Source organism: Canis aureus, chromosome 24 (genome assembly GCF_053574225.1).
Source record: "Canis aureus isolate CA01 chromosome 24, VMU_Caureus_v.1.0, whole genome shotgun sequence".
NCBI lineage: Eukaryota > Metazoa > Chordata > Mammalia > Carnivora > Canidae > Canis > Canis aureus.
The window spans coordinates 12855178-12875862 of NC_135634.1; the positions used below are offsets into that span (position 1 = coordinate 12855178).

The window sequence follows — 20685 nt, forward strand, 5'->3', positions numbered from 1 at the left end:
CTCTCTCTCTCTCTGTGACTATCATAAATAAATAAAAAATTAAAAAAAAAAACAAAAAAACAAAAAAAAAATAAACTTAAAGTAAGCAGAAGAAAGGAAATAATAAGGATCAGAATGGAAATTAATGAAACAGAAAACAAAATAACAATAGAGAAAACTCATTAAACCGGAAGTTGGTTTTATTTTATTTGCTAGAGGAAAATCAATTTTATATTGGTTTATTTAATTTGGTGTGTATGTGGGGAAATCAATAAAATTGATAAACTTCTACCATATTGGTAGAGAAAAAAGAAAATACACAAATTACCACTCTAAAAAATGAGATAGGTGACACCACTACAGAGTCTACAAATATTAGAAAAGATAATAAGAGAATATTATGAACAACAGTATTACCATAAATTTGACGGATTAAGTATTGTTCAGTTTCTGGAAAGTACAAATTGCCAAAACTCACTCAACAAGAAACAGATTACCTGAATATATCTATGAAAGCAATTAAGTTTGTAGTTAAAATTTTCCCTCAAAGAAAACTCTAGGCCCAGATGGCTTCACTGGTAAATTCTAGCAAGCAGTTAAGGAAAATATATTACCAATTCTACACAATTTTTAAAAGTCTAAATAAATGATGAGGGAAACAAACAAATAAGGATTTGCTGATGTTTGGAGAGCACTTGAGGGACCTCTTGTCACTTGATGAGCCAGAGGACTTCTCCTCCCTAGTCCTGGAGGAGATAGGAGTCTTATTATCTGAAGCATGTATGGACTGGAGGCAGCAATTTGACCGATAGTCGTGAGATGAGATGCCAGAGCACTTGCAGCCAAGATTTGGTCCTCTAGCAGGATATTTGAAAAATTTTTTCTAGGGACTCCAACACACACACAGACATAAAGATACTGATGTTAGTGGCCCTGCAAACAAAACAGTCTAGCAAAGAAGACTTAGACTGTACAACCCTCAATCTTATGTTGAAAGGTTCTAATGGGCTTTTCAGCTTCTTTAAATGTTAAGCATATACATTTAAATATATGTGAGTAGATCTTTCGTGATATAAAAATGTTTTTTAAGCTTCTTGGATGGGTAGATTCGTGTTTTTCCTCAGTTAGGAAATTTTAGCCATCCTTTATTCAAAAGCATTTTCCCCCTTTCTTTCCTTTTGGAACTCTTTTTTGTTTGTTTGTTTGTTTGTTTGTTTGTTTATGAGAGTGAGAACAAGGGGGGGAGGGTCAATGAGAGAGGGAGAGAGAATCTCAAGCAGATTCTCCGATGAGCATGGAGACCCACATGGGGCTTGATCTCATGACCCCCAAGATCATGACCTGAGCTGAAATCAAGATTTGAACGCTTAACCAACTGAACCACTCAGGTGCCCCTCCTTCTGGAATTCTGTGCAAGTTATGCTTGATGGTTTCCCACAGGTCTCCAAGGCTCTGTTCAATTTTCTTTATTCTTTCTGTTTTCCAGATAGGATAATTTCTGTCATCCTCTTTTCTTTTCTTTCTTTTCTTTTCTTTTCTTTTCTTTTCTTTTCTTTTCTTTTCTTTTTTTCTTTTCTTTTCTTTTTTTCTTTTCTTTCTTTTCTTTTCTTCTTTCTTTTCTTTTTTTCTTTTCTTTTCTTTTTTTTTTAAAGATTTATTTATTTATTTATGATAGACATAGAGAGAGAGAGGGGGGCAGAGACAGGAGGAGGGAGAAGCAGGCTCCATGCCGGGAGCCTGACGTGGGACTCGATCCTGGGACTCCAGGATCGTGCCCTGGGCCAAAGGCAGGCGCTAAACCGCTGAGCCACCCAGGGATCCCCTGTCATCTTATTTTGCGCTAAACCGCTGAGCCACGCAGGGATCCCCTGTCATCTTATTTTCAAATTCACTGATTCCTTCTTCTGCTCCCTTATATTTTCTGTTGAGGCCTTCATTTTCCAGTTTTAGTTATCTTACTTTTCATGCCAAGATTTTCCACTTGTTTCTTTTTCTCTCTCTCTTTTTTTTTTTTTTATGAGTTCTAGCTCCAGGTTGATATTCTATCTTTGATGAGTCATTGTCATTATACTTTTCTTCAGTTCTTTAAACCTGATTTTCTTTAGTTGTTTGAACATATTTATAATAAATGCTTTGAGATCTTTGTGAAAAGTTCAGCATCTGAACCCCCTCAGAGACAGTGTCTATTGACTGCTTTGCTCCCACTGACCCAAATCTTTAAAGTTTTTGTTAGAAACTGGATAATATATTACAGCAACTCTAGCCTGAGATTCCACTCCCTACGTAGGCCTTTTAGAAGTTATTGCTGTTGCTGACTGTTTCTTTGGTGACTTGCCTAGACTAATTTCAAGAGCTCTGTTTCTCTTACAGTGTACAGCTCCTGATGTCCCCTGTCCATTTTATTTAAAGTGTCATTTTGATTTTTTAATACTGGTTTCCTAGAGATCGTCTCTATCTCAGTGTGATTTAGTGATCAAAGATTGTGCTCAAACACTTAAGATAGTAAGAATTTCCAACCTTGGCTGATAGATCTCTATGGGGTTGGGGAACACGCTCAAAGTTCAGGTCATTTACAAGTCTTCCTTGGATTTTGCTTTTCACCAGCTCCCTGTGTGTCTCTCTGTGTGCATGCAAGGCCTGTATTCAGCCAGGGACAGATGGATAGCTAGACCACACTCTAATCTCTCCTGTACATGCACATAGCCTTGGAAATGTGTGTAGCTTTCCAGACTGCCAGGGACATGTGAGAAATGACTGAGACCATTATGGCTATCTCCTTCCATGGGTCTTCCTGCTACATTTCTGTTATTTGGCCCAATATGAGGTTAGCTGCAATGTTGGTCTTTCCTACTTGTTTGTAACTACAATTGCTACCATTTCTTTTTTTTTTCTTTTTTTTTTTTTTTAAGATTTTATTTATTTATGACACACACACAAAAACACAGAGGCAGAGACACAGGCAGAGGGAGAAACAGGCTCCATGCAGGGAGTCTGACGTGGGACTCGATCCCGGGACTCTAGGATCACGCCCTGGGCTGAAGGCAGCGCTAAACCACTGAGCCACCTGGACTGCCCAATTGCTACCATTTCTGACAATGCCCAGGGTATGAGGTTTTTCTGCTTCTGCTCCTCATCAAGTCAGCCTTGTCTGGTGAAGCTGCTGGGTTTTTGTGGCCTGCTCTGCCTTGGTGGAACTACCAGACTAGAGCCAGGGGACAGAGCACAGGCAGATGGTAACGGGGATCAATCCCAGGCTAAAATGACAGCGGTCCATGGTTCTTACTTGAGTTTCGGTAGTCTTTCTTGAAGAAATATTTCTCAAGTTTTATATGCCTTGGGTTGATTTCCAGCATCCTGAAAATGCTTTTGGCTCTTTTGCTGAGTTTTGTCACTGCTGGTTGAGAAGAGGGCTTGCCAAACTCCCTACTCTACTATTCGGCCTTGTCATAACAATACAAACACTGAGTTCTGTAGCCAAAGCGTCTAAGACATTATATTGGGAGGGTAGAAGAAAAGAGATTGAAATCTTTATATTTTCAAATTAAGGTTCAAATGATAATGCCTAAAGCTGAAAAATTTTAAAGTAGCACTATGAACATGTTTTTTTAGTGATACAAATATACGTATAAGATAAATCAGTTAAAATAATTTAAAATAGTTACATGGAAGGGGAAAGGGGCAGAGGGGTATAGGATATGCCTTCAGCCTCGAAGAAATATATTGATTCAATAAATGGTGTCTATATATAACTTTGATAAAAAGTGGAAAAAATTTAAAGCTAACAGGAAAAAAAATAAACACAAGCCTTTAAGGTCAGTCATACCTGAACTTGAATTTGGCTCCACAATGCTAGCTGTGTGACTTTTTCACAAACTTGATACCATCAAGTCTCCATTTTGTCTTGATGAAAACACGTGGATGATGGTTGTTTCAAAGAGTTATAACACTAGCACATACTATGAGCCAGGCAGAAAATATTACAAAGTAGAGAACAGACTTTGTTTCCCTGTCTGCAGGTAGGGCCATATGTCCATCACCCTTCTTGCCAGCCCAGAGCCTGTGCGAATGGATTTTTGCATCTGTCTAGTTAATGGCTAACGTAGGCCAAGCGTGTGAGGTACTGTCTCAGTGACTATCCTGGCTATATCTGCTTCTGTCCCCCACTAGAATGTAATCTCCAGAAGGGCAGGAACTAGTCTGTCTTCCTCCAGAGTGCCTGACAGTTCATGGATAACCAATAAAATTTGTTGAATGAATCAATGAATCAGGCAATCTGACAGGGGATTCTATTCTTCAATTAATAATGTTTTCATTACCACAGCACAGGCTGCTCTCCATTGAATCTGTGCCACAGAGCAGCCGAGGTGGCTCAGCAGTTTAGCGCCGCCTTTGGCCCAGGGTGTGATCCTGGAGACCCCAGATCAAGTCCCATGTTGGGCTCCCTGCAAGGAGCCTGCTTCTCAACCTCTGCCTATCTCTCTCTCTCTCTCTCTCTCTCTGTGTCATAAATAAATAAATAAAATCTTAAAAAAAAAAAAGAATCTGTGCCACATATGGACAAACAACTTAAGGACAAGATAGCTTCCAGGGAACATTCCAGAACATTGTTATCCTTCCCAAGTACAGGATGCTAGCTTTGGCTTTTGTTTTTGTTTTTGTCTGTCTTTGTTACTTAACAGAATTCTATTATCTTCTCCTCAAAGGCTTCAGTTTCTCTCCCTGAAACAGTTTTGTCTTTTTTTTTTTTTTTTTTTTTTAATTTTCATGAACCTCATCCTAGTACTTTATATTGATGTCTTGGGTTACAGTCCAGATTTGAACTCAAGAAACTAACAAATAGTTCGTATTCAATTCAGAGCTTTGTTCAATCAATTCGATATTCTAAAATACAAGTTTATAAAAACCCTATAGACAGGGTTATGAGCACCTTGAAAGGTCCTGAACTTGCAAAAGGAATCATCTATGAATTCTGGTAAAAAACCAACCCACTGATATACCTAACATATTATTCAATTTATAAAACCTTGACATAATCACCTGAGGATATCTAAAGTGAAGTTCATGGGAAGTGGGATGTACTCACATAAATATTTTATGCCACTGTTAGTGTTAGTGAACCAGTGTGGCCACATAACCCTGATTTCAGCTTCTCTTCTTATACAACACTGAAAATTGCCATTTTAACTTTGAGTAGCATTCTGTAGGTTAAAGGAAGAGAGAAAGGAATACAAGATGAATGGTTTGGGCTCAAGTTGGCTTTTTCCAGGCCAAAGTTTATTGTTTACATGAAAATCCCTTCATGTTGGCCAAGAGTTCTCAAAGGCAACTGCCAGGCTGCTGGCACCATCAAAGGACTTATTCCCTGAAGAAGGCCAAAGCATGTGGAATTCCTAAAGAGATGCCTCTTTGGTTGGGCACCAGGGGACAAGCAGATGAGAATCTGGCTTGGATGACAAACCATTGCTTGTACCAGCATCTTGAAGGGGCCAGAAACATTTCTGACTTGCAACTGGGTCAGATGTGCTGGCAAAGAGCCATCTACACGTCCCATTGTCTATAATTTGATGGCACAGGACAATGAGACCCCCTCCCCGCCAGCCTGGGTGATCATGGAGCAATGCAAAACTTATTGGTCTGGGGTGGGTGGATGAGGAAGGAGTGAAAAGTGCTGGTCTTCTTCTAACTTCCACCCAAGAGGAATAATGTGCAGATCAATCTGATAGCCCTAAGACTTACTTGCTCCAGCCATCTGCAAGGTCACGGGTCATGGTCTGCCACATAGGCCAGCCTATCTCCTCCAACCCCAGGACTTGAAGAGAATTACTTATCTTCTCTGGTCATCTGTTCCTCTCTGACACTAGAGATAATAATGCCATCCTTTCTGAGGCATTGTGGCCAATGATACGGGCAGCAGAGCAGCAGAAACTGCTGGCGAGGTCACCTCTGAGCAAGACTATGATTTTCACCGGCCTTTGATACTTTTACTTTTGTGGTCCTCTTCCTTCATGAAAAAAAATTTTAATTATATTTTTATGACTGTATTGTTATAAAGGTGAATATATTAACACATAGTAAAATATTTTTTTCAACTGTGAAGTTAATTTTTTCTTCTGATGTTAAAAGCAATTAAAATATTTTCATGGGTCCCTAAAACTACTGTGTTCCCAGACACTATACCTGCTGTGCCCAATGGAGAAGTTGGCCCTGCCCACGAAGGGACTCTAAGACATGAGATTCCTTTTACTACACATACTGGAGGTCACACCTAAGGGCTGGGACTTGGGGAGTTAGATGTAGATTTGTACTGTGGCTCCATACTATACTGGCTGTAGAGCCTCAGGTATGTTGCCTAACTTCTCTGAGTCTCATTTTTCACCATATTAAAAGGGAGGAAATGATACTTTCTCAGTAGTTTTGATTTAAAGATTAAATACTTAACATAGTGCTCATCAACTGGGAAATGCTCAGTAAATGGATGAGAGCAATGATAAAACACTCCAAATGAGCATTGTTCTTCAAAGTGCAACTCATCAGGGATTCCTTCTATTTCCTAAAAAGTGGAAGTGGAACTGAATCCACAGTTCAGAGGGTTATGGGGCCATTCCAGAATCTATGAGGAATGGGAGGGCAGGGAGCAGGAAGACTGTCATAAAAGTCAAGAATTCATCTCCTTACCCATTTTGCTAAATGCCACCAAAAAAAGCGGCCTCGTGTAGCCCAACTAGTTATTTGGAGATTTTCTCTTCTGGTTCAGGCAAGGATGGAGCAAGGCAGAATGGACCTAGATCTAGATTTGCCAGGGTCAAGCATGAGGACTTTTTCGTCTCAACAGGTTGCTTTGCCCAAAGCAGGGCCCAGCATAGCATTAAGCATGTGACCATAAGAATAATAATGTGAGTCCAGTGGTTTTAACTAATCCAAAGAAGTGATTATAAATGACAATACCTGACCTTTTATAGGACAGGTTCCAAGTCGATCATGTGGTAAAGAAAAACAAAATATAAAAAATCTCTGCTTCCCTAGTTCCAAATGCATGTAAACAGAGATTTAGTTGCATGCTTAAGATCCTTTAAAATGCAGATAACTATGGGAGGCTTAGGGGCTATCAATCATTCACATCTTAGACTGAATTATTTTAGTGAGCCTGATTTTTCTTCAACATTTAACTGAGATTCGCATTGCTGCTGAACAGGAGTTTAGATGGGATGAGGAGAAAGAGGAAGAGCATATTTTGTTCCCTGGAAGCACCAGCTAAGTATTGGGACCTGGAGAGGACATGCGCATTGGGTGACTAGGAAAAAGGGAATAGAGAGATGGGGAACCTTTCTAACTTGGAATTTAAGCAAAATGGTGAAATCAGGGTCTTTAAGTGATTTATGAAAGAATAAATTGTCATTTCCTTGGATGTATGGGTTTGAATTTCAGATCTGCTACTACTACTGAGTGCCTCTGAGTCTAGTTTTCTTCAGTCCTAGTTTGTTTTTTGTTTGTTTGTCTTTAACTTGTAATAGAGAAAGCAAAAAAAATACCCACTTCACAGGATGGCTGTGGAGATGGCTTGAGATAAATCCTACAGTGCACATTTGAATCTTGTTAAAATGCAGATTTAGATTTAGTAGGATTGGGGTGGGCACAAGATTCTACTTTTCTAACAAGCTTCTAGGTGATTGGACCAACTGGTGCTAGACCCAGTACGTGTATGCTCTACTTGTTCAGTATATAGGACAGTTGTACAGTATTTAATATAGTGCCTGGCATTTGGTCAGTCTATCATTTTTGGATAAATGGGAAAATATATCCTTGATATAGTATAGTTTTATTTCCTATGATGCAAGCTGGGACAACAGTCGATTCTCACCATTGAGGACGTGATCATTGATGGCACTCACAGAGCTACTGTGGGGAGACAGGTCACTTCAGAGTCAGCCGTGGTCATCCTCCACAGGCTTGTTGGTGAGAGGCAGTCAGGTATATGACAGTAACAGAGCTATGGCCTGGCCTGCTGGGTGGGTCCCTGGGATGGCCTGGCTTGCAGAGAAGCTCAGAGAAGCTGATATGTAATTCTGAAGTCTCATACCATGAGACCATGGGAGACCATGTCCCCACTGAGGGCACAGTGGAAATGGAGAAAACATTAACAGGCCTTTATTCTTTCTTCTAGCCAACTTACCTTCTCCTTTTTGCTGGGGGGGACATTATGTGAGGCAGCACAGGCTGTGGCAGGTGGCATCAAAGAGATAAGCCCACAAGGTTGCTAAATGTCTTGTGTGTAGCTCCCACGGGTTTTACTTCTTTGAGGGACATCACTGCCCCACATTTGAACCAGAAGGAGGAAAGGTGTGGCCTATGTGTTATGGAGAAGATAGCAAAGTGCATCGGAAGGAATATGGACTCTAGGGTCGGTGAGAAGCTGCTTCCAGGCTCAGTGTTGTGGTAGTGAATACCTGCATGGCTACAGACCTCACAGTGATTATCTGAGCCTCAGTTTTCTGATCTGTGAAATGGGGCTGCCCACACATAACTAGCAAGGCTGTTGTGAGGAATCAAGGAGATGATGTGTTGTTAGATGGCACCTTAATAAAATGGCACCTTTAAACTATTTTTTAATTTATTTTTTATTTTTAAATATTTTATTTATTTATTCATGAGAGACAGAGAGAGAGAGAGAGAGAGAGAGAGGCAGAGACACAGGCAGAGGGAGAAGCAGGCTCCATGCTGGGAGCCTGACGTGGGACTCGATCCTGGGACTCCAGGATCACACCTGGGTGGAAGGCGGCGCTAAACCACTGAGCCACCCAGGCTGCCCTAAACTACTTTTTTAAAAGATTTATTTATTTATTTATTTTAGAGAGAGAGGGAGAGAGAGAATGCTGGTGTGGGGGGAGAGGGAGAGAGAGCCGTAAGCAGACTCTCCATTGAGCACAGAGCCCTACAGGGGTCTTGATCTCATGACCCTGAAACCACAACCTGAGCTGAGACCAAGAGTGTGATGCTTAACTGACCCTACCACCCAGGTGCCCCTAAGATAGCACCTTTAATGTTACGGGTTCTGGCTAGTTTCTGGAAGGCAGCATGCACTCAGAGAGATAGGCAAGCTCACTTGGGTTTTCCATCCCATCATAATCTGCAGTCACTCATCAGACACTGTCTTGGCTCTCACACCTAACAGTCCTATATTGTGGCCACAGGAAGGTGGCTTGGGCCCGGCTAGCCCTTTCTGGCTTGTTGAAGTCTCCTTGCTCCTGTACAGTTACAAGCCTTACAGGAGTCAGGAACATCTACATCTATAGCAAGCTGAGCAGATCTGACAGCCATTGTGCACAGTCCTTAAGGATGGTCACTCAACCCTGTTCCACCCATACCCTCCTGTTGGCCAGCAGAAGAGGAAACAAAACGTTTTCATTAACAACCAGGGAAATCTAAGCCAACCTACAAAGTAACCAACCTAGCCCTAAAAGAAAACAGAATGTAGGAAAAGATTTTAATGAAAATTATTGAATATTAGAACACTTAGCATAGAGACTGTGAGCAAAAGATTAAGTTAGTTTCGTAGACTGGTAAAGCACTGCAACAGGTCCAACGTTGTTTACTGGTTTAGAAGATGTTTTCTGGAGTGCTAGTGGTCTCCAGCATGCACTGAAGGACACCAACCCATTTACCACATAGAAATCCTTGCACACCGGTACACTGGCTAAATGTTAACCAGAATCTTAAAAAAAAGAAAAAAGAGCTTCAGCCTTTTCATTCATATAAAAACATCACTCATCACCCTGATTATTTATTATGCTTGATTTCAAAGCCCTCTCCCTGGCTATAATCCCAACAGGGTCAAAGAGGTAGGGTTTTGACCATGATTTTTCATGGGGCCGGGGCGGGTGGGCAACCAGAGAATCACAAATAAAAAATGACTTCTTCCCTCCTCTTGAATTTCATCTCCTCTTCCCTCATTCTCAATTTCCAAAGATCCATGCCCCTTATCTGCGGTGAAGCAGGGTATATCTTCTGCAGACATTTTCTCAAATGATAAAGGAGGAGGGTCACACAGTCTTGAGTCCTCCCAGCTTGACAGTGAGCAGATCATTCGGCCCCATGAAGACCCCACAGTTACATGAAGGCTACTGTCATATGTTTTCACATGTGATTAACGGATACAGATAGAGGAGGGACACTGAACTTCAAATGCTTTGAAAAAGGAGGAGGTGAGATCGGGAAACCGTGCGCCAGGCCAGCCGTCTGTGCAAAGCCTGTGCCCAGATGAGCAAGCTTTGCACCGACCTTGTGAGCTGTGGCAGGGTACACGGTACCTCCAGATCTGGGAATCTTCCAGACCAGTAGCCTTCTCATAGACCCTACTTCCCAGCATCTGCAGAACTTGACTTTAGGAATTCCTCCCACGCTCACCCCTACCTCTTCCTGCACTGGGTGCCCCTGTGCATTTGGAGGCTGGGGGAGGAGGATGGAGGGATACACACTTGTGAAATAAACATTTTTGGGCAACCTCCAAATTGTTTCAAAATCAGCGGGACACATGAGCCAGCCACAATAGGTTCACTTTCATGTGGATGCTGGAGCAGGCAAGACTTCCAAGTAAAAACTCTGAATGTGAATTTAGCTAGTTTTGGATAAAGACGCCTTTCAGCGTCAATAAACACCATGAATGCAGCCGTGGTGGAGTTACAACTTAATGAGATGAGGGGAAGTGCACCGGGTCAGGCCTCATCTCCCAGCTTCTGTCATGCTAATCAGCTGGGCAGCCGGCAGCTGAAAAACTGCTGGAATTTTTATTTGCATTTCATTTACTTGGAAGGAAATTGACCCAGATGGTCCACAAAGACTCTAGAAGGCTGGCAAGCAGTGTGGGGCTGCACACTTCTCAGAGGGCCTGCACTTGTCTGCCCATCCTTTTTTGAGCCTAGGGCATAAAAGATTAAAACAGCGTAAGGGAATTGATTTCATGATTTTTAGATAATTTCCCCAAGATTTCAGAAAGGACCTCAATAACTAATTTAATCAGCCAGGAGCTCAATAGTAATTAAGAGGAAGAAAAGCCAAGATAATGAAAGAGGTGGTGAGGATTTTTGCTGTTGCTGGTGGGAACCTTTCTTAATTAGGGAAAGTCTAAAATCTAAATGATGTTAATGGAGACAAGCATAGGCCCAGGGAGCCAGCGGCTGGCGCCACAGTCTCCCTGTGATGGATTGCCCACGCAGTTCATCTTCTGCAAAGAGCCCAAACAATTGACCATAGAGGTGCCCTGCTTGGCATTTCCGTGGGTATTTGCCTGAGTCTTGAAGGTTGGGACTTCTGGCAGGGACTTGTCTCCACCAAGTCCCTTCCAAAGGGGTGGGGGTGGGGGGCTCCTTCCCATCAGGTGAGACTCATACCTCATGGCTCTGTGAAAATGTGGGATTTGGGAGTACAGGCTGTTGGATCAGGCTGTCTGTGTCCAAAGCTGGGCTTTGTCAGATGTCAGATGGAGATAATAATAGCTCCCTATAGGGTTCTTGTGCACTGAAATGAATGTAAGGCATGGAAAGTGCTTAGCCCAGGGCCACGAACGTAAATATAGCCGAATAAGTGGCAGCTCTCAGGGTCTATGTTACATGGACATTGCCTTCAGGTCTTTAAGTAAAAATATCTCCTGGATAGATGCAAAACGGGTTGATATAAAAGATGATACCCTCCCCATTTCATTTTGGTGGCTATAGACACCTGGTACACAGCAGATAACCAGTAAATGTTGCTTGAATAAATGCATGAAACATCAAGTGTCAAAGAATAAGCACATGCTTTGGATTACACAACAGGGAAGAGGGAAGGAACCAAGGATTTGTTTCATGGAGCCATGCCTTCAGAATCCACCTACCAGTTCTGGCCCCGCCTTGAATCAGTCTGTATCAAAACTCCCCTCAAATCACAGGAATTCTCTCCAAAGAATGGCTACCTTAGTCCTCAGCTCAAATGAATCAACTAAGGCTTACCCATGTTCTGATCTGGTCTTGTGACCTGAAAGCAAGTAGAGAAAGGATACATAAATTAACAGGTCGTGTCTTTGAGGATATTGAATGCATGAACTGAAATAGAGTGTCTGATGGCCAGTGCTGGCATTTGTTTCACTGACTCTATATTTTGGACTGTCTGCCCTGGGTGCTCTTTCCTGGGAACTGAGAGCCATATGCTCGGTGGCTTTTAGGTTCACCACCTTCCCTCTGATTCTCACCTTTCTCTGACCTCCATGGTCACCTGCTTTTTCACCTCCACCCTACCTCCACTCCCAGGCTTATAGCAAGACCCCAGTCCTGGTCTCCCGCAGAGGGTAAGCCTGGTTTGCTTGTCACCTTTACTCCATAGTTTTTTGCTTCTGCTCTTACCTAAAAGGGCAAGAAAGAATACCAGGCCTCAGCTCTCATGGAACGCATCCTGATTTATGTATAAATCTTTATCTTAGGTGTAAATATAAGGGTTTCTGTATAGCGGCAATGAGAAACATTTATTCTACCCGAGTGCCAATAAATGGCACTCTCTTCACTAAAAAGAATGTCTGTAGATTGGCTTTAAGTAACAAATATTATCCCATTGTCTTTCAAACATAAACCAACTTAAACTATCTTACGCAAATTATGAGAGTTTCTTGTGAAGATCCCAGAGTGGGCAGGCATCCCAGAGACTAAGATGCATCCTGCTCTTGGGGATGTGCTGGGAGTTGGAACTTGAACTTGAGGCCTCTCTCTGTCACTCACAACTGCTCTTCCCTAGGTATTTCTTCATTCTTCTCTTGCACTCTGCACACTGGCTTCTTCTGTTGTTTTGAGTCCAGGGTGGAACATGGCCTACAGGGATGCCAAGTTGATATGTTACAGATCCAGGTACCCAGAAAGAACCCCAATCTCTTGATTCTAATTCCAAATTCAAGGGAAGGGAACCTTGAATAGCTCTTTTGGGGCAAGCACTCACCTCCCCATCTAGGGAAGGGATGAGGTCAAATGGCTGTCAGAGTTAATGAGTTAATATTTGTAAGGTAGCCTTTACTTAGCAGACAATGAGCATCATAACTAGTTGAAAATAGAGGCTCAATTGATTGTAAAGAACCTAGAAGAGAAAATGTTGCTCCTCACTCTCATTTATCAAGAATGGCGCAGAGAAAGGGTCCAGGCAGACCTTAGAGACTGGGAACCAGCTTCCTTTAGACAGTTAGTGGGGCAGTGGTACCCGCTGAATGTCAATGGAGAAAAGAAAAAATACCCCAAAATTACTCTTCCCTGCCTCCTGAGGATGTGTTCTATAAGTAACCTAGAATTCTAGATCGGAAAGGCAGAGTGAGCTGTCCTATAAGGGATGGAGGAATTTCCCTCCTGGAAAGCTTGGGTTGGGGGAGGGAGGGCGAGGTGGGGGGAGAGGGTGGGGAATTCAGGTGCTTACTCTCTTGAAAGGGTACCTGGCCAATGATTGAGCTAATTCCCTTGGGCCATCTGAGTTCCCCAAGAATGAGCTTTATACCACAGAGCACAGAGGACAGTGTAGGTTGGAGGGAGCCTGGGCAGGCACTTGTTTCAAAGAGAGTAATATTTCAAAGTGTCTTGGTAAAGACAGGTTTTGCATTAGAGACTTTAATGCCTCAGGAACTGTAGCTCAAAAGCAAGGAGGAAGCTGACAGAATGGGAACCCTAAGGCATTTGCTCTCTACCAGGAGTGATTTTGCCTGCCTCCCCATCCTCACAGCCCTGCAGGAGCCTTTGGCAATGTCTGGCGATATTTTTTGTATGTCACACTGGGATGGGGAATGCTACTGATCTAGTGTGTGGAGGCCAGGGATGCTACCAAACATCCTGCAGTGCCCAGGACATGCTCCCACAACAAAAAATTATCTGGGCCAAATGTGAGTAATCCTAAGGTTGAGGAACCCTGAAGTAGGGAAAGTCTTTCTTACACTTGAAAGATTGTCAGCTTTCAGTCGTAGAGGTGCCTGGTGGTAGTGTTGACAAAGGATGCTGACAAAGATGGTGAAGTTAGCATTGGCTGAGGGGTTGGCCAATGTGGTGGCCATGTTGTTAAAAGCATACAGAACTTGTAGGCAGTCATTTGGATTTTATATCCCACTTTCATTAAATAGTTAGTGACCTTGGGCAAATTATTTACCCTGTGTGAGCATCAGTTTTCTATAAAATGAAAGTGATAGTAATACTATCACACAGGGCTCTTGTGAAGAGTAAATGACATAATGCACGGCAGTGTGTTCACCACAGGGAACCTCTACCTCTGCTCGAATCTGCAGTGGGGTTTCCTTCAGGAAGCAATGGCAGGTGGAGCAGCTGGAATTGGGTGCTGAGACTGAGTATAGAAGATGGAACTAACTAGAGTTTGAGAAAGAGATGCTGGAGATACATTCTTTTCCTTGTTGGCCTACAAAACAAGAAATGGGAGAGTGGTAAGAAGACTTAGTCACTGCCCTCCAAAGGATCAAATTGTCCCAGTTGGGTTCGACATTGAGGCTGATCAGTGAAGGCATCCTGGTGAGATAGGACTCATCCAGATATCCAGATAACAGTAAGAAGGGACCATTGGCAGCACTTTACAATCTCCTCTGTGTCTCTCTTCTTCCAAGGAAATTTGAGGTACCTTCCTAGAGCTCCGCTGTGCTTCACTTTGCATTGGCCCTGCACTTACCTAGTGAGCCACCTAGATGGTATCTTAAGTGGGGTCTAGATACTTCCTAGTGAGGAGCATCTGGGTGGCTCAGTGGTTGAGTGTCTCTGCCTTTGGCTCAGGTTGTGATCCTGGGGTCCTGGGATCGAGTTCTGCATTGGGCTCTCCACAGGGAGCCTGCTTCTCCCTCTGCCTATGTCTCTGCCTCTTTCTCTGTGTTGCTCATGAATGAATGAATGAATAAATAAATCTTTTTAAAAAGGATACTTCCTAGGCAGGCTGCAGGTGATGTGGCTGGAGCACAACCCTGAAGTAGAAAAGAATGTTGGAATTACTTTTAGAACCACTGACAGAAGCCATTTTTCATTTCTGGTTGCATCAGACACAAAGTCCAGCATGTATGAACAAGAGTGGTGTATGTTTTTCAAGTGGTAGATTGTGGAAACATCCCAAAGAAGATGTTAGAAGTTTTAAAAGATACTCCATACAACTTTGTATGCATCTTCACATAACACATTTCTAAAGAAAGTGGGATTTTTCTTCAAATAAGAAGAGAAGGTCTACTCAGACTGACAATGTTTGCTGACAGATGCAGCCAGCTCCCACGTCTCTGGCAGAGGCCTTTGGAACAAGGGAGCAAAGGTCCAACTACTCAGCAGAGGTCCCCAGCTCTTGTGGAAACCAGTGCGAGGACAACTCCAGAGAGAAGGATTTGAATTGTGGCTAAAACATGTCTCTGCATTGGTGAACTTTACAAAGTTCCAAGTCATCTGTGCTTTCAAAGTCACCAGTGACCAGCAACTCCAAAAAGGTCCTTGGCAATGCAGAGAGAAGCAGAGACTTTCATATTATAGTTATGAAAATGCACCCAAACACCCACAGGCATGTTGGGGTTAAGAAGCTGCTGAGGTCAGGGGAAGAAGATGCTTAAAGCAGTGAGTCTGGCAAAATAGGCTCAGGTGCAGCAAATAACAGCACATCATTTATATTGAAAAGCTGTTGGGGGGCTCAGACCACATGAGAAACAGGGAGACCTCTTGAACTCTTTCTGTTACTAATGCCAATTTTGGAGAAGGACTAGGAGGAGGAGAAAAAGGAGGTAAAGAAAAAGGAGACAGATTTCTACAAGCTTGTAGAAAAATGCAAGGCTGATGACTTAGCAATTAGATCCCCACATCTGGCTTTGGTGGCAGATGCTACTGCACTGAGGCAACATCTGCTGCCCTTAAGAGATTGGGAATTCCCCGGGTCCCAACTGCCAAACAGTGCCTCTCTGCCAAAGCTGCAGGGGCCAGCAGAGCATGCTTGTCCAGTGTTTTGCTGTGTGCCAGAAGATGGGCTGAGTCTCCAAGGAAGCACAAATCCCAAAAAGCCAAGAGTTTGCAGAAGAAAAGATGGGAAATGACCCTAGGGCTTTATTTTTTTTATTTTTTATTTATTTATTTATTCATGAGAGACACACAGAGAGAGGCAGAGACATAGGCAGAGGGAGAAGCAGGATCCATGCAGGGAGCCTGATGTGGGACCCAATCCCAGGACTCCAGGATCATGCCTTGGGCAGAAGGCAGATGCTCAACCACTGAGCCACCCAGGTGTCCCTTTAAATAGGCTTTTTTTTTTTTTTTTTTTGACCCTAGGGCTTTAACATGAGCCACTTTATCCTTGTAGAAATCAACTCCACTTAGATGGGCAAACTGATTCTCTTCCCCAGGAGCAGTAAGGGCACCAGACCAATGTGGTGATTGATGTAGAAGGATGACATGCTTTGTGGTCATAAAATATATGAGAACTAGGTCACTAAAGTGCAATCAAGTTTTTTTGTTGTTATCATTTGTTCTATTAGTAAATTTAAGACCTGGAAAGGCCAGCCCCCTGGAGCACAGATGTTTTACGTGGTTCTACAGTAAGCAAGTTAGGTGCTGTTGCTGATAAAATTCCTTAAGAAGACCATGTAAGTGATAGATGAGAAGTATCCTGATCTAGCAGAAACAATGGAGGTGGTGGCCTTTGCAAGAACTGACCTTGTCTCTTACAGGTTCTGTCCCTTTATGGCTGTTAGGAGGCTGTCTAGAATCAGGTAGTTCACTGGGATCCCCATTTGATGGGCCTAGAGACAGAGAAGCAAACACACTCCAGCCCACTTCTCTCTTCCAGGGCTTTACTCCAGGGAACTCCACTGCCTGAGCCCTAATTTTATTTATAGGATCCTCAGTATCTGAGAAGCAGAATAAAGTTTGAAGGAGAGCTCATTGACTATGGCAAAAGTGTTTTCTTCACATGAGTGGGATGTCATATTTGTTGATGGCATCATCCTCGAGTTTCTTTATCCTTATGCTTCTCCAGTTATAACACTGAGTATTGGTAGGAATATTTGGTAGGGATAAAAGAAAGAAGTCAAGTTTTGCTTGCTTGTTTTATCAGCTAGGAAGGCTATCACACGTATACCAGGTGGTGGGTGCATTTCAGTGTCGTGGAGGTGGTATTTAGAGCCCAGAGTGAACTAGGGGTTCTTATGTACCTTTGCCAAGATACTAGATGAGCAGCAGATATGCTTTAAGTCCTAGGCCAACTGGATGGAGCTGGTGTCAAGTCTCTTCCAGACAGCTGGTAATGCTGATGGGTCTGTCACTCTGCTCCAAGAAGAACATAAATCATGAAGGATCTAAGGAGGGAATAATCATATCTAGAAAAGATAATAAGAGATATATTTTTAATTGCTCAAATTTTCTGTTAGCATTCAATTTGTGTTATATCTATCATTCCTCCCAAAACAAGGCATTTTTTTCCTGTTACCAATCATTGTTGAATTTTTCCCATACTATTTAACAAATAAAAATAATCTGTTAAGTTGGGGCTTTCCTGTGGACTGAACGCTTGTGTCCTCCTCCAAATTCATATGTTGAAGCTCTACCCCCCTAAGTGGGATGGTATTAGGAGGTAAAGCCTTTGGGACATAATTAGTGTTAGGTGGGGTCATCAGGGTGGAGATCTCATGAACGGGAATTACGAGAGAGCTTGCTTCCTTTCCGTTCACTGCCATGTGAGGGTATAATGAGACATTGATGGTCTGCAACTGGGAAGAGAGCTTTCACCAGATTCCTACCTTGTTGGCACCCTGATCTTAGACTTCAAGCCTCCAGAGCTATGAGAAATAAATCTCTGTGGTTTATGAGCCACCTTGTCTATGATATTTTTGCTATAGAAGCTTGAAGGGACTAAGGCCTCTCATAGGGGTCTGTAGTGGGGGCCATTGGTCCTCTTAATTTATACTGATAAGCTGAAGACTTAGAACCCATTGGAACCCATCCTAAATATATCTCTTAACTCTTTGGTCCAGGCCTTCATTTTCTCATGTATAAAATAAGGTTGCATGACCTTATGGGTGTATTGTTTTGAAGCTTTAACAAAAAAGATAGGAAAAAAAAAGAAGCAGAATGGTGTAGCAGAAAGCACTGGTTTCAACGTCAGACCTGAACCTCAATATATATGTTTTCTTCATTCAGTTCTTTTTGTCTGCCTATCTGCCATATAGCCATCTTTCTTGCCTTATTCCCTCTTTTTCACTCTTCCTTCTATAAATATTTATTGAGCTTCATAATATTAATTAATTGTACTTCCTCTTCAAATCACTGCTGGTTTCTACTCTTTCTCCCTCAACTTGTTTTATTCTGTCTTGTAGCCAGAAACCTTTGAAGTTCCCAACATAAAACATAATGGCTTTAATATTCCAGGATCCACCCTGGACAAAGAATGATTCTGGGGTCCTGGGATCAAGTCCTGCATCAGGCTCCCCGCAGTGAGCGTGCTTCTCCCTCTGCCTATGTCTTTGCCTTTCTCTGTGTGTCTCTCATGAATAAATAAATACAATCTTAAAAAAAAAAAAAAGAAAATAGGACATGACCCAAAGCTGAAGGGAGACCTAATGACATGAATGACTGGGTTGAGTAGTGGAAGATATATAAGCCATGACATATGGAAAAGCCCTAGATTAATGTCAGTTATTCCATGTTCTCTCAAACTCCCCATCAACAGTATCCTTACTGGATAAACACTGGAGACATTCCCATCAAAACCAAGAATAACAAGCAAAGGCATATTATTATTATTTAACTCTGTTTTGAAATTTCTGGCCAACAACGTTGGAAAATTGGAAACTGCCAACATGCTACATTACACAACTCCAAGGAAAATTATTCGTATTGGTCTATGTGAATGGCGCTCTTGGAATTGTGTAATTGTGCCTGTTCATGGCAGCCTTGGAAACAAAACTACTATTGGAAAGGAGAAGGAAAATTATTATATGTAGATAGTATAATTTCTACTTAGCAAATGCAGGAACTGAAAACTATCAAAGTTAATAAAATAATGCACCTAAGGTGGCAGGCATGATCATGTTATTTATAAAAAAGAAAGTGAGTAGGGGGATGGGTGAAATAGATAAAGAGGATTAAAAGTACACTTAGTGTGATGAGTGCTAAGTAATGTATAGAATTGTTGGATCACTATATTGTACACTTAAGGCCAAGGTAGCAGAATAGGTTAGTTACACTGGAATTTTTAGTTTTAATTATTATTTATTTATTTATTCATAAAGATTTTATTAATTTATTCACGACAGACACAGAGAGAAAGAGGCAGAGACACAGGCAGAGGGAGAAGCAGGCTCCGTGCAGGGAGCCCGACGTGGGACTTGATCCTGGGACTCCAGGATCACACCCTGGGTCAAAGGCAAGTGCTAAACAGCTGAGTTACCCAGGGATCCCCCCAAGAGTATTATTAATTTAATTTCTAGGAGTCTGTCTTCAGCAAAACTGGTAATCAGAGATGCAAACAAAATTTTCACTTATGTAGAAGGCTGTTCCAAATAATCCTAAATTGTGGCTTAGATTCTGGGATTCTGCTGAACATCTAGCTATAGTTGGTGTCCTGATCTTTCCCCATATATAGTTTGTACAAGTTGATGTGGTGGGGAGGGGTAGTAATTCTTGAGAGATTGAGTGCTTTGGTGTCTGGGCCAGAGGCTGACAACAGGGAATATGGAAGAAGACATGCTCTCCCTTTCTGCATGAAATGCATGCCCTGGCATCGCTCACAGTGAAGGGGACCATTGCCATGTCTTGCAATGGATACATTGAGAACATAGTGGCTTTGGCAGAGGTCCCCTTGTCGCTGAAGACACCAGCAACGGTGGTCATGCGGATGACTCCCTCTGAAGATTTATGAGTAAACAGTCATCCTTCAGGAAGATGAAAAAGGAGAAAAGTGGCCCCAAGCACATTTACATCACCTCTGGAGTCTCCCAGAAGATAAGATTTTTTTAAAGTAATTTCTATACCCAACATGGGGCTCAAATTTATAACCCCAAGATTAAGAGTTGCATGCTGTACTGAGTGAGCCAGCTGGGTGCCCCTCCCAGACTTTAAGAGAGGTTCATAGCTAAGGATCAGCTGATAGGGGCCATGCAGCTTCCGGAATGAGGTTTTGCTATTAACTAGGGTACTTGTGGCCATAAAGAATAGAAAGCTTATTCTAGCTGGCTTTGACATTAAGGACACCCCAACCCCCAGCCCACCACCCTGAGAGCAACCCTGGCTTTTTCCTCTCCCTTTCTCCTCTTGACAATGGGTTAACTTGTTCCTAACTATCTGAAAGCTCCCAGTGACTTATCCAGTAAATCTACATAAGCATAGTGAGGAACAGATCACAGAAGTGGAACCTGCGTATGATATCTCATTAACAAACTATAGGGAAATAAGCAAGTGGCTGCTCCTTTGTCCATCCAGATGAATAATATCTGCCTTTTTGTAGAATGTTTTGAGATTACGTGAAAGATGTTTCTATTGAATTTTTAACAAAGTGGAAAAACATTATAATAAAATGCTGAGTGAAAAGTGACACTTTACAAATCCAAGTTATGGTATGATTCCTATTTGTTAGGTAGGTAGATAGATGAGAGGACTCAGAGTGAAGTTTAACAGTGGCTCAGTGTTCTGGGATTATAGCTAATTTTTAAAAATTTTTTATTTATTTATTCATGAGAGATGGGGAGAGAGAGGGACGGAG

General features: G+C 42.2%; 1 long non-coding RNA gene across 1 annotated transcript in view; it reads left to right on the forward strand.

Moving 5' to 3' along the window:
- Positions 1–19365, forward strand: part of LOC144295792 (uncharacterized) — a 32424-nt gene extending 13059 nt beyond the window's left edge. The window contains exon 4 of the long non-coding RNA XR_013362883.1: positions 19241–19365. This is a non-coding gene — a long non-coding RNA (uncharacterized LOC144295792). The remainder of the gene's footprint in view (positions 1–19240) is intronic.
- Positions 19366–20685: the final 1320 nt, after the last annotated feature.